At 30.5% G+C, this 14010-nt stretch overlaps 1 long non-coding RNA gene across 1 annotated transcript; it reads right to left on the reverse strand.

Annotated features, from left to right (window-relative positions):
* Positions 1 to 2632: 2632 nt before the first annotated feature.
* LOC126885996 (uncharacterized) lies at positions 2633 to 4118 on the reverse strand. Its single transcript, XR_007698530.1, has 3 exons — positions 3889 to 4118; positions 3514 to 3788; positions 2633 to 3154 (listed from the first exon to the last, which is right to left on the reverse strand). It is a non-coding gene; the product is annotated as an uncharacterized LOC126885996 (long non-coding RNA).
* Positions 4119 to 14010: the final 9892 nt, after the last annotated feature.

Consider the following 14010-nt stretch of genomic DNA (forward strand, 5'->3'; position numbering starts at 1 on the left):
AATTTTCTTCATAAAATCGATAGTGTCCTGTCATTCTACGGGTATGGCAGGACTCAGAAATTCATCGCAAAACCATATTTTTATTTTTTGAGAAAATCTAGTTTTTACAGGAAATTGTCACAGGAAATTTGTGGATGTTTCCACAGATTGTAGGTAATTCGTCTACCCTTACAGTATTGCAAAAGGCAGGACTGAGAAAATCGTGGCTGAACTTCTGTATAATCACGCCTATTCTGTAACTCATTTCGATGATAGAAGTCAGTAAAATCGAATAGAAGTGGCCAAGTCGAATAGAAATAGTCCAAATCCGTATTCCATAACTACTTCGGAATCTCTACAATCGTAATAGTGAATAGAAATCACTTCGACAGCATTTATCCTGTCGAAATGAGATTTCGATTATCGGAATTGTGGTTGACGCAAGCGCATTTTGTTTTGTTTTGACGTTTATATTTTATATATAAAAATAATTGATTACTACTTATTTTATAATTATTTATATTGTTTGTACCTTTTTTAGCTGCGTAATTTTTAGTCTGTGGTGTTATTTGTAATTATATATTTAATTTAGACATGTTGTACGAGTATGAATTGGACCTTGGACCTAACCTTATTTATTTGCTTTGCTATTAGGGAATCCATCGACCTGTCAAAGTTAAATCACGTGATCTTTGGTTGGCACACAAAACTGTTCTTAACCTAAACTCAATGTAATTATTGATTTTTCTTATTTGTTTTTTGTCGTGATTTTGAGGTAGTATAGTATTTAAAGACATTCATTAGATTAATTATTTTATAAACTTTACGTTTTTGGTGATTTTGAGTGCTGACAACATGCCTGTGACTTGTATATTAGTGAACTGTGGAAGTCCAACTGATCGGGATAATGTTAATTTTAATTTGTTTTTGTCCTGATTTTGAGCTAATATAGTATTTAAAGACATTCATTAGATTAATTATTTTATAAACTTTACGTTCTTGGTGATTTTGAGTGCTGACAACATGCCTGTCACTTGTATAATAGTGAACTGTGCAAGTCCAACTGATCAGAATAATGTTAATTTTAATTTGTTTTTTGTCGTGATTTTGAGCTTAATATAGTATTTAAAGACATTCATTAGATTAATTATTTTATAAACTTTACGTTCTTGGTGATTTTGAGTGCTGACAACATGCCTGTCACTTGTATAATAGTGAACTGTGCAAGTCCAACTGATCAGAATAATGTTAATTTTAATTTGTTTTTTGTCGTGATTTTGAGCTTAATATAGTATTTAAAGACATTCATTAGATTAATTATTTTATAAACTTTTCGTTTGTGGTGATTTTAAGTGCTGAAAACATGCCTGTAATCTGTATAGTAGTGAACTGTGGAAGTCGAGCTGATCGGATAATGTTAATTTTTTTCGTGTTCCCTCTATAGGGCTTTTCATTCACAGTCATTTGTTTTGAGCTTCTGTCATATGTCGTATAATCCGTGTATAGTAATATTATACACGGATTATACAACATCTGACAGAAGCTCGAAACAAATGACAATCGATGAAAACGTATTAGAAACTCATTTATGTTTCCTCACCTAACTAAATTGTCAAATAACAGGACGCACTCATGCTAGGAATTATGGTTTTTATTAATATTATTACAATTATTTATATGTGACACTAACGTAACTAGTGACATTCATTTTTAGGCCAATGTGACAAACTTTATTAATACTAAATTTTAACATTTATCCCCTATTTTGTTAAAACAATATTATTTTGTTTTTCATTCTATTCAAAATAAATGCAGTTTTGACAGGGAATTTGTTTTGTTATTTATTTATTCCATATAGACCTGGATCCCGTGTACCAAAAAAAAGTTGATTAATAGCAAGCTGAAAATTTATCAATAGCTTAATGGTGTCTAGTCCGACAAACTTTGATGTACGGGAACACTGGAAGTTTTAACTGTGGAACAGGTTAAAAATTTGGAATGTTAAACTACGAAAATGTTTATGTAATTTGTCAGATAAAACTTCCAATTGATTTGCTACCAATTCATTAAACTCTCATGCAAAAACCAGACTGGTGAAAAAATCACCAACTGGGCATTTTAATGAGTAGAGCACGAAGACCATGTCAAACTACAGGAATCATGTTGGTTAGTAATAGCAGTCTGATTTTTGCATGAGAATTTAATGAAAGGATAACAGATCAATTGGATGTTCTGTCCGACAAAATATATGGGATGTTTTTGTAATCTGATGTTCCAAATCTGAGTTTCCAAACTGTTTCACAATTAAAACTACCCCTGTTCCAGTGTCACAATACATCAAAGTTTGTCCAACTGGACACCGTTAAGCTAGTAACAAATTTTCAGCTTGCTATTAATAATTTTTTTTGGTACATGGGATCCAGACCTAATATGTTTGTTCATAGTACGACACAAACGATTAGCAATTGCTGCCAACCATCAGATGCATGAGCAGTTAACAGTTAGCGTTGTGCAGTTAATAGTTAGCATTCATAGACTACGAATGCGCATGTGTCTGATGGTTGGTAAGAGTTGCTGATCGTTCTACGAACAAACCTATCAGTAAGCACAATTTGTGATATCCATGGGTAGTTACTAACAGAAAGAGGCAGGATTTGATTTTTAAAACATTTATTTTAGAGTCAAAACATAGTCATACCTTAAACGATAAATGTATATTATCATTACAAGTTGATACTAATTACAAAAATAAATACACATTTAAAAGACCAATACATAATTACTCATGATGAAGAAGTACATTATAATTAAAAATGAATAACCATTTTCATATCACTAAAACACAATGCCAAAGCCATCTTATATTTCAATTCGTTTAGTGAGTGCAACAAGCACTCTGACCGAACAGTTTCAAAATTCATTAGTTTTTCATCAGAGAATGCATATGTTGCTATCTCCAAACCATGTAGCTGTAACATATGTACATACATTGGGTTCTTCTTCGTCTGTCTTGCCCTGAGCATACTAAGCTAAAAATAGGATTGCTGCAATATGGCTGCAGACTTCACTATTACCGGCCATACGCATACAATGTGAATTTGCTATGTCATCAGAACTGGCTATCACCCCACCCAAGCATTTAGTCATTTAGCATTAGATTTTTGGAAATATTCACCTAAAAAAAATATTTTATTTTTTTGGAAATTCTTCAACTACAAAAATTTATTTTTATTAGAGTATTTGCGTTCTTTACAATGATTGAGAATATTTTATTTAAAATCAGACATTCATATAATATAATTCTAGAACAATCATGACAGTAATTCAAATATATGGCAGTAATAAATCATTTTCAGAGAATTATGGAGTTCGCAGTTTACAGATTAGGACGATAAACAGATTGGATGATATGTCTGGTTTCATACAGATATATAAACGTAAATAAATCTAATATTTAAAACCAATTTATCCAAAAGACACTAATACTGTTATCCATATATTTCTTAATGGTGAATAAATAAAATAAAGGCATACCTTTCCGACAATAATATGGAAATCAGGAAATCATTAACAATTTTTACTCCATTCAAAACAAATCCAGCTGTAAAATATTTATGTGCCTGAAGGCTTTTGTATGCTTTCATCTGCTGCTTAGAGTAGCAACTGTGACATATCAGACTCCACCAGATATGTATATGTATAAATATCTATAATAGTAACTTGATGGACTGCACTTTACTGTAAAATCCAATTCTGACTGAATTGCGTATGGATCTAAATCCCCAATTATTTTCAGCTTCAATAAATATCTAGAACAATAAAAGAAATAATGTTATTGCTTGCAAAATTCATCATTATTGATAAAAATATCGGGGCAAAATGAACAGTAAAAAAAATTGTTTCGCCTACCTTTCTCGCAACATCTGGAGTTTCCAATAATAATTTCCTTAAATAATCAGTTTGCATTGTGGTAAAGTTTATAAAGTTCGCAAAAACAGGAAACGAAATCCAAATGAATCCAAAATACGACGATAAACAATGAAAAATTATTGAAAAATAGATACAAACATAACCTCTTTGTTAGTTTGTGTGCCAACCAGAGGTCACGTGGTTTGGATTGCCTAATTTGGCTTGGCACATGAATGAACGTTTGCCCCTCGCAGTGTTGCCATAATTTTATTAGTTATTTCTTGTACAATTTCAATCAACGGTATAATGTACAAGAATAGCATACGATAGACTTCTGATGCGTTGATGGATAAATATATTATACCAGTATCATTGTATAACTAGACTCCTTTCTTAAACAATGCCAGTATACAGTATACTTGTATATTTATCAGTCAACGCTCATAGTCTGAACAAATTATAGAAAAGATGCCATTTTTGGGAAAAGTTGTTTAGCAGTTATTTCAGCTCTAATCGAATCTTAAAGATTGCATATTAGTAATATCGATTTTAAATTATAGATTAATAATAATGCATTAATAACATCAATTTAAATATCTTTGATTTAAAACCATTTATACTTCTTATCTTCACTTATCTTTTTTATTTATCAGTTTATCTTTTTTTATATCAATTTTAATTAACTTTAATTTAAAACCATTTATCCTCTTTTGAGCTTTTTGCATCCAGTATTTACACTAATACTTTATTTACTTTTCAAAACTTGAGGATAGTATGAAGAAAGTATTAAAACATTGAGGATATGGCAACGGTGTCAAATTTTAAATTTAGATCCAGTCACAGAACAATAATTTCTCTGGTTAATGCGGGGTTGCCACCACCTCAGAACCGCGTGAAATAGAAGTCAGAGGTTTCGATTACGATATGAGTTACAGAATACCAATCCAAACACAAAAATGACGCGATAGATATCAAACATTCCGATTTTGGGTAATTACGATTCGACTTGGTCATTTCTATTCGATTTGTTAAAAGTTACAGAATAGGGCTGAATATCTCCCGGTCTAATTAAAAAAATGTCAAAAAATTAATTCAAATGATACCATGTCTCAAAAAATGTAATTTTTGAAAATTTCGTAGTTTTACAGAATTACTAGCATAAATATATCTACAATAAACAACTTTTTTTTTTAATTGAGTAAGATAAAAAAATATAATACAAAAACCGAAATATATCAGTTAACAAAAATGTTTGTACAAATTCATCAAAACTTTTTTCTGTACAACTTACCCAAAATACATTTAATAACAGTTTTAAGCTTAAAAATAGTACAATTTAAAAAAATATATATTTTTTAGCTTTTATACAGTATGTTTGCGTAACTTGGAATCTATTGATAACTTTTTTATTATCAGTTTTATGAAAAAAATTTATTCTTTATAAAATGCTTTGCATCGTATAGGATCTAAGATACAACCATTAGATATAAAAATTTTATTAATTTTATATGAGGTATGTCAAAAAATATGAATTTCGCTCAAGAGTAAAATACCTTTATATTTCAAAATACCGAAAATTGTTGTTAAGAAAAGTTGTTTGGAATTAAAAACGTTTCAATGTTTCAATATTCAATTACATCCTTCTAATTGAAATATTGTGAACTATAAAGGTACTTAACTGTTAAGCGAAATTCATATTTTTTACATATCTCGTTTAAAATTGAAAAAGTTTGATATCTGATGGTTGTATCTCAGATTTTAGACGACGTAGAGCATTTTATGAATTGATAATAAAAAGGTTTCCCATATGGTTCCTTGGTACGCAGACATACTGTAAAAGAATTCAAAAAATTTTGAATTTTCAAATTTAATGGCATATTAGGATTCAGCATAATCAAAAACAAAATAGACACATATTTGATCAAAGTCTTCTTCTTCTTCTTTTTATGTAGACATGACTCTGTCTGTTTTTCAATGTGCCTCCAGTAAGTTGTCATTCCATCTTTTTCGTGGTCTTCCCACTGATAGTCTTCCTATTGTAACAGTGTTTTTTGTATATAAAAAATAAAAATTTTTTCTTGACAGCAAATAATCGATGTGATAAGATAAAAGATCAGACCTCAGATTCAGAATATATTTCTATCATTAGCTCATCCTAGTCATCTACGATCTGCATTTCAATATACTGATGAGTTGTGGGATTTTGTTTTTCACGAGTGGCCAGCTCAATCATGGATTGGTCTACGTCTAACAATTTTAAATTGCGAGCAATAAAAGTTACCTTACGACCCCGTTCAGCAGTGAGCCGGTTTCTTTTAGAGGAGTGGATAAAAAACCATAAGTAATGAAACTTCTTTCAGTCGTTGCACTGGATAAAGGCATGCTTAATATATCAACTACTATTTTAGTTAATTTTGTTCCGAAACATGTACCTGTTCACCATATGATTTAGTCTAGTTTTTCAATTGATTTTACAACGTATGGTTCTCCAAAAATCCCTCCTTAGACCGTTAAAGTGCCAGATCTGCCATTATTTCAGCCGACTCATCACCATATTTTAAAGTTGCGAAATTATTCAACTCAACTTGTTCTTCTCTGCTTAAATGAACAACATTCTAAATATTTGCACGTTAATATTGCAACAAAATAATAAATATTGACACTGTAGACACCCTTGCTAGTGATTCATGAGATTGGCAAAAACAATATATGGTCCTTTTAATAGTACGTTCTTAAAGGTAAAATAATGCAAAACCTCTAAATTTTAAAGAACAGCTTGGATTGACATACAATTTGGCATACACATAGCTAACAAGTCAAAGAAAAAAAGTGATATTGTGCCGATGTGTGCTTTTGCCCTAGTGGTGAATTTAATCCCCTTTTGGGGGGTGAAGAATATATGTTTGAAATAAGTCCGGAAATGGATAAAATGACTAATTCTAGCAACTTTGGTTCTATAAAGTTTTTTCACCAAAATAATACTTTTCGAGATCTTTGCGAGTGAATATGTTAATTATTCTACAAAATAACCACGTTTTCAGAGGGCTTTCCCTAATAACTCAAAAAGTAAGTATTTGGTCGAGAAAAAATTCTTACCAAAAATATAGCACGTAAGAAAGTGAAAAACATGTTGTATATATCAGGTCACTATACCTAGTAAAAGCAGAGTTATAGCTAATGAAAAATAGGTTCATATTCGTCAAATTCCAAATCGAATATTTTAACGTGCCATAACCAAAAAACGAATCACTTTTTTGAGAAAAATCATTTTAACTTTTTTAAAGTGTTTAAAAAAATGTTTAACTTTGTATTAAAAAAAAAATTTAGCATCAAAAGTAAACAAGTTACGCTCAAAATAAAGTTGGTCCCGTTTTTTGGTACGAAATCGGGAAAATCAACCCCTAAAGTTTTTTACTCGCGTACGTATTGATCATATGATCTGTAAGTTTCATCGGTTCACCGTCCTTATTTTTGAAAGAGCTATAGTTTAAAGGGCTTGAACGACTCACTTATCACGAGTGTATGCAAATTTAGAAACACCGAATCTTAACCAATTTTTGTCTTACACAAAAACAAAACAATATAAAATATTCAGAAAAGTAACTGATTTTTTTATTGTTTAAAATTTTTGGTATCTCTAACAATTTTTAAGTTATTTTGAAAAAAAAAGCATTTTTTTCAATTTTTTTTAAATTGTACTCTAAAACCAAATTTTTTTCAAAAATTAGCACTTTGAATCGATAAAACTTACACATCATATAAACACAACATAAGTAAAGTAACATGTAAAGCGGTAACGATAATTTTCATTTAAATTGCTAATTGGGGGTGATCTTCCTGATTTTTTTGCCAAAACAAAAGGGACCAACTTTATTTTGAGCATAACTTGCTTACATTTGATGCTTGAAATTTTTTTTATAAAAACAGAAATAAACCTTTTTTAAACACTTTAAAAAAATTGTAATATGTTTTCACCAAGAATGCTTCATTATTTGGATATTTCACATTTAATTATTCTATTTGGAATTTTCCGAATATGAACTTATTTTTCATTGGCTATAACTCTGCTCTCGCTAGGTATAGAGACCTAATATATACACCGTTTTTTTGATAGGCTATAGTTTTGCCAAGAATATTTTTTTCGACAAAATGCTTACGTTTTGAGTTATTTTTGAAAAACCGTCTAAAAACGTGGTTATCTTGTTAAAAAATGAACACATTCACTTGCAAATAACTCAAAAAATATTGATTTGGTGAAAAACCTTTACAGAACAAAAGTTGCTCAAAATTAGTCAGTTTATCCATTTGGGGACTTATCTTGGGCATATATTTTTTCACCCCCGAGATGGGGTGAAACTCACCCCCAGGGCAAAAGGACACATCGCTACCATATCACTTTTTTTCTTTGACATGTTAGCTATGCGTAAGCCAATTTCATGTCAATCCAAGCGGTTCTTTAAAATTTACAGCAAAAACCGTGAAATAATGTACTATAATTGGCATTTTTCAGTGCGTCACAAATGATAGAAAAAAGGTAAGTCCGTGATATAGTGCAGCCGATATGTGAAACAATTGTGCTTTTAATGATAGAAGTATATGATTTCGACAACATACACTACACATATAAAGGTTCAAACATAGATATGAGACCATCTCAGATTTTGCCTTTTACAAAAAATGGCGGGCATTCAAAATGGCGACTATACATATGTGACTAATAACACGATAACTTTTGAACGAGACGTCAGATTTTAACCAAATTTGGTATATACTTTCCTTTTTTGATGTGTAAGATCGAGGTCTTAAACCGGAAGAATCGGTTTACCAAAAGTTGTGTTTTTCCTGGATTTTATGTAAAAATATGTTGTTTTTTTCAATTCTTTCACCCTGTATGTATTAATTTTTCAAAAAGTTAATACCGCCACTGAAAAGCGTGTAAAAATATTTTTTAGAAAATATTTTGAACTTTTTAGTTATGTTAATTACCATTTAATAAATGCATATCGTATCTTCACATGTACCTATTTGCGGCAGATTCGTACAAATATTATAAGAATTATTGTGCATTTAATGGTAGAAGCATATAATTTGGACCTCATATACTACACGTAGATAGACAAGGTTCAAATTTAGATATAAGACCCACTCAGTTTTTGTACCTTTTACAAAAATGGCGGGCATTCAAAATGGCGACTATACATATGTGACTAATATCACGATAACTTTTGAACGAGACGTCAGATTTCAACCAAATTTGGTATATAGGTTTTTTTTTGATGAATAAGATTAAGTTCTTGAACCGGAAGAATCGGTTTACCAGAAGTTGTGTTTTTACTGTTTTTTTTTTATGTAAAAATATGTTTTTTCTTTTTCAATTCTTTCACCCTGTATATATAAATTTTTTAGAAAGGTATATATACCGCCATTGAAAAAAGTGTAAAATTTTTTTTAGAAATATTTTGAACTTTTTAGTTATGTAAATTACCATTTAATAAATGCATAACATATGTTCACATGTATGTATGGGCGGCAGATTCATTTTGAATGCCCGCCATTTTTGTCAAAGACAAAATCTGAGGTGGCCTCATATCTAAATTTGAATCTTTGTATATGTAGTATGTGTGGTCCAAATTATATGCTTCTACCATTAAATGCACAATAATTCTTATATTAATATTTGCACGAATCTGCCGCACATAGGTACCTACATGTGAAGATACGTTATGCATTTATTAAATGGTAATTAATAAAACTAAAGGGTTCAAAATATTTTCTAAAAACTATTTTTACGCTTTTTTTAACGCCGGTATTACTTTTTTGAAAAATTAATAGATACAGGGTGAAAGAATTGAAAAAATAAACAACATATTTTTACAAAAAAATCAGGAAAAACACAACTTCTGGTAAACCCATTCTTCCAGTTGAAGACCTCGATCCTATACATAAAAAAAGAACCTATATGCCAAATTTGGTTAAAATCGGACTTTTCGTTCAAAAGTTATCGTGCTATTAGCCACATATGTATAGTCGCCATTTTGAATGCCCGCCTTTTTGTAAAAGGCAAAACCTGAGATGGCCTTATGTCTAAATTTGAACCTTTGTATGTGTAGTAAATGTGGTCTAAATTATATGCTTCTACCGTTAAATACACAATAATTCTTACAATATTTGCACGAATATTCCGCACATAGGTACATGTGAAGATATGTTATACATTTATTACATGGCATACATGGTAATTAACATAACTAAAAAGTTCAAAATATTTCCTAAAAAATATTTTTACGCTCTTTTCAATGCCGGTATACTCTTTTTAAAAAATTAATATATACAGGGTAAAAGAATTAAAAAAAACATATTTTTACACAAAAAATCAGCAAAAGCTCAACTTTTGGTAAACCGATTCTTCCGGTTCAGGTGCTCGATCTTATACATCAAAAAAAGAACCAATTTTATACCAAATTTGGTTAAACTCGGATTTTTCGTTTAAAAGTTATCGTGCTGTTAGTCACATATGTATCGTCGCCATTTTGAATGCCCGCCATTTTTGTAAAAGGTCAAATCTGAGATGGCCTCATATCTAATTTTGAACCTTTATATGTGTAGTGTATATTGTCCAAATTATATGCTTCTATCATTAAATGCACAATCCTTATAATATTAGCACTATTATAACATTTCAATATTATCAATATTATAACATTTATTCTAACATGACATTTTAATTAAATCTGATAGTTGTCACATTTTATTTGCAATTTGGCATAAAATCAAAACAATTGTGTTTATTGCATTTTATGAAATGGTATTTTCTTTGATTTGTATAATCCTATAAATTGTACAGATTATATTCTTAGATATATTATATAATTCGTATATAATTTTTTTTTGATTATAGCGCCATCTGTCGACAACCAGAATAAATGTTATAAATGTCTGTAATCACGGACTTGCTTTTTTCTGTCACCTAAAATTTAATGCGTTAGAAAGAAATAAAAAATGTGACGCACTGAAAGACCCCTATGAGAAAAAGAATACCTACATATTTTTTAAATTATAATACATAATTTGACCCGTATCTAGTTTTTATTTTTGTTTCGGTTTTTGACAATATAGAAAATTTTTGCCGAGAATATTCTCAAGAATATTCTCTTTCTCGAGAATATTCTCTTGAGAATATTCACTTCTAACATCACTATTCAGCGTACGTTGTGGATCATCTTCTTTTTGAGAGATTAGTATTGCGTCGGCGTCGTCTGCATAGCAGATTATTTTAAGTTGTTTTTCTCCCATTTTATCAAAGTAAAATGATGATTTCAACGTAATTTTTAAAATGATTTGTACAAAACAATTGTTATTGTTTAAACAATTAATAAACAAGTAGCGGCTAAATGTGTGAGTAGAACTTTTTGCCTTAACATGTATATAAACTAACAAAAAAAGTTTTTAGAAAAATATAAGCTTGTTTGAATTCTTCCGAAACAATGCATGTTTTCGTTCTTTATTGACTCCCGTATAATTTATTTAAATTTTACTACAAACAAACTTCAAATTTAATAATTAAAATTTCGAGCTTTCGAGGCCCTCGAATGCATTGTCTCAATCTCGATCCTACTTCAAAAGTGCTAGAATAGTCTCGGTCTCGTCTCGAAATCGGGACGAAATCGAGACGATTTCGAGGCTTTTTTCGTTTATCGTCCATCTCTCGAAGGAATACAGTGAAACTGTGTAAATCCTTAGTAGGTATATGTATATAAAAAGTAGTAGGTATATTATGTTTGTACTATAAACAACGAGCAAAAGTACGTGTTAACTACCAGCTGTCAGGGTGGAGTGAGACAGGGATGCGTTTTGTCGCCAATTTAATGCCTACTCAGAAGAGATCTTGAAAAAAGCTCTTGAGGGTGAAACAGCTGGAATAAAGGTAAATGGAGTTACCATTAACAACATTAGATATGCGAATGACACTGTCATCTTAGCTGAAAATATTGGGGATCTTCAGAGGCTGGTGACCAGAATAGCAGAATTTGAACAAGAATACGGGCTAACAATGAATGTCAAGAGGACAAAGTTTATGAGAATATCGAAAACTCAAAGAAATAACGAAAATCTCTTCATAAACGGATCCAATATCGAACAAGTCGACCAATATGCATACCTTGGAACAACGATCAACTCCACAGGAGATTACTTACAGGAAATCAAAATCAGAATATAAAAGGCTAGACCAAATTTTAACAAAATGAGAAAAGTGCTCTGCACAAGAGATTTAAAGTTGGAGCTAAGAGTTAGGTTGGCTAGGTGCTACGTTTTTTCGACTTTGTTTTATGGAATAGAAGCTTGGACCTTGAATGGTGCATCAATGAAAAACTAGAATCATTCGAGCTGTGGGTGTACAGAGGAATTCTGAAAATATCGTGGACAAAACACGTCACAAACAGAGAGGTTCTGAGAAGGATGAATAAAGAAATGGAAACCCTAAATACCATCAAAACAAGAAAATTGGAATATCTCGGACATATTACACGTTGAGAGAGATACAGCTTGCTCCAATTCATTAGGCAGGGAAAGATTCAAGGAAAGAGAAGCATAGGGAGACGCAGAATATCGTGGCTGCGCAACCTGAGAGAGTGGTACGGATGTACATCAAATGAACTTTTTAGAGCAGCCGTCTCTAAAATACGAATAGCTATGATGATTGCCGACCTCCGCCGCGGAGATGGCACTTGAAGAAGAAGAAGAAGAAGAAGAAGAAGAAGAAGAAGAAGAAGAAGAAGAAGAGGTATATAAAAAATGTTTGACAAATTTTGACCTGGGTATAAGTATCAAATACATTACCTGTCATAATATGAACAATTTAAAGTATTCAACGCAACAGTGTGTAGAGTATCACGATCACAATCACTAATTACTGATGGATTTAAAGCGATTGCTTTTAAGTAATAGTTGCAAAATAATAGTTTTACTCGTTTAAAGCAATTAAATTCATTATCAATACAAAAACAATTATTTATCAAATATTATACATATTTAACGCATGCTGTTAGTAAAGACAAACAACCTCCCACAAGGTTGCTGCAAAGTACCTACCTAGTTAAAATAATATAGGTACAGGATAGTGTAAATTAAAGGAATAAATTCCTTATTTCGTAAGCCAGAGAGTTTAAGAAAAAATAAGAAGATTATTATTTTTAAGTTACGATTTTTTGGCATATACAGGGTGTCCCAGACTAATTTATCCAGGCTGTTTCTTTTAAACGAATAGAGATTTTCGAATGGGAAAAAAACTGATCAATTCCATTTGAAATGCATTTTAATATGGCATAGAAAAAAATTATCCCCTAAATATTGATCCCTTAGTTACAACCCCTACCTTTAATTTTTTTAATAGCACCCTGTACATTTTTTTATAATTTGGGATGTGGTATTCTATCGTCTATTTAACAGATTTTTTAAAAATAAAATCGGTTCGTACATAATCAAGAAAATATCAGTTTGTTTTTTATTTTTGTTATGTGTCCCAGACTAATTTATCCAGGCTATATCTCTTAAACGAATAGAGATTTTCGAATGGGACAAAAATTTATACATTCCATTTGTAATAAATACACTTTAATATGGCGTAGAAAAAATCATCCCCTAAATATTCATCCCTTATAATTACAACCACTAACTTTAATTTTTTTTAATAGCACCCTATATATTTTTAGAGAAGAGGATGTGGTCTTCTATCGTCAACTCAACAGATTTTTTAAAAATAAAATTGGTTCGTAAATAATTAAATAATATATCAGTTTATTTTTAATTTCTGTTAATTAAGGTATAGTTATTAAAAATTAAAGTTCGGGGTGGTAACTAAGGGATGAATATTTAGGGGATGATTTTTCCTACGCCATATTAAAGTGTATTACAAATGGATTATATCAGTTTTTGTCCCATTCGAAAATATTTATTCGTTTAAGAGCTATAGCCTGGATAATTTAGTCTGGGACACATAACAAAAATAAAAAATAAATTGATATTTTCTTGATTATTTACAAACCGATTTTATTTTTAAAGAATCTGTTGAATAGACGATAGAAGACCACATCCAAAACTATAAATACATATACAGGGTGCTTC

Source organism: Diabrotica virgifera, chromosome 6, assembly GCF_917563875.1.
Source record: "Diabrotica virgifera virgifera chromosome 6, PGI_DIABVI_V3a".
In the NCBI taxonomy this organism is placed as follows: Eukaryota; Metazoa; Arthropoda; class Insecta; order Coleoptera; family Chrysomelidae; genus Diabrotica; species Diabrotica virgifera.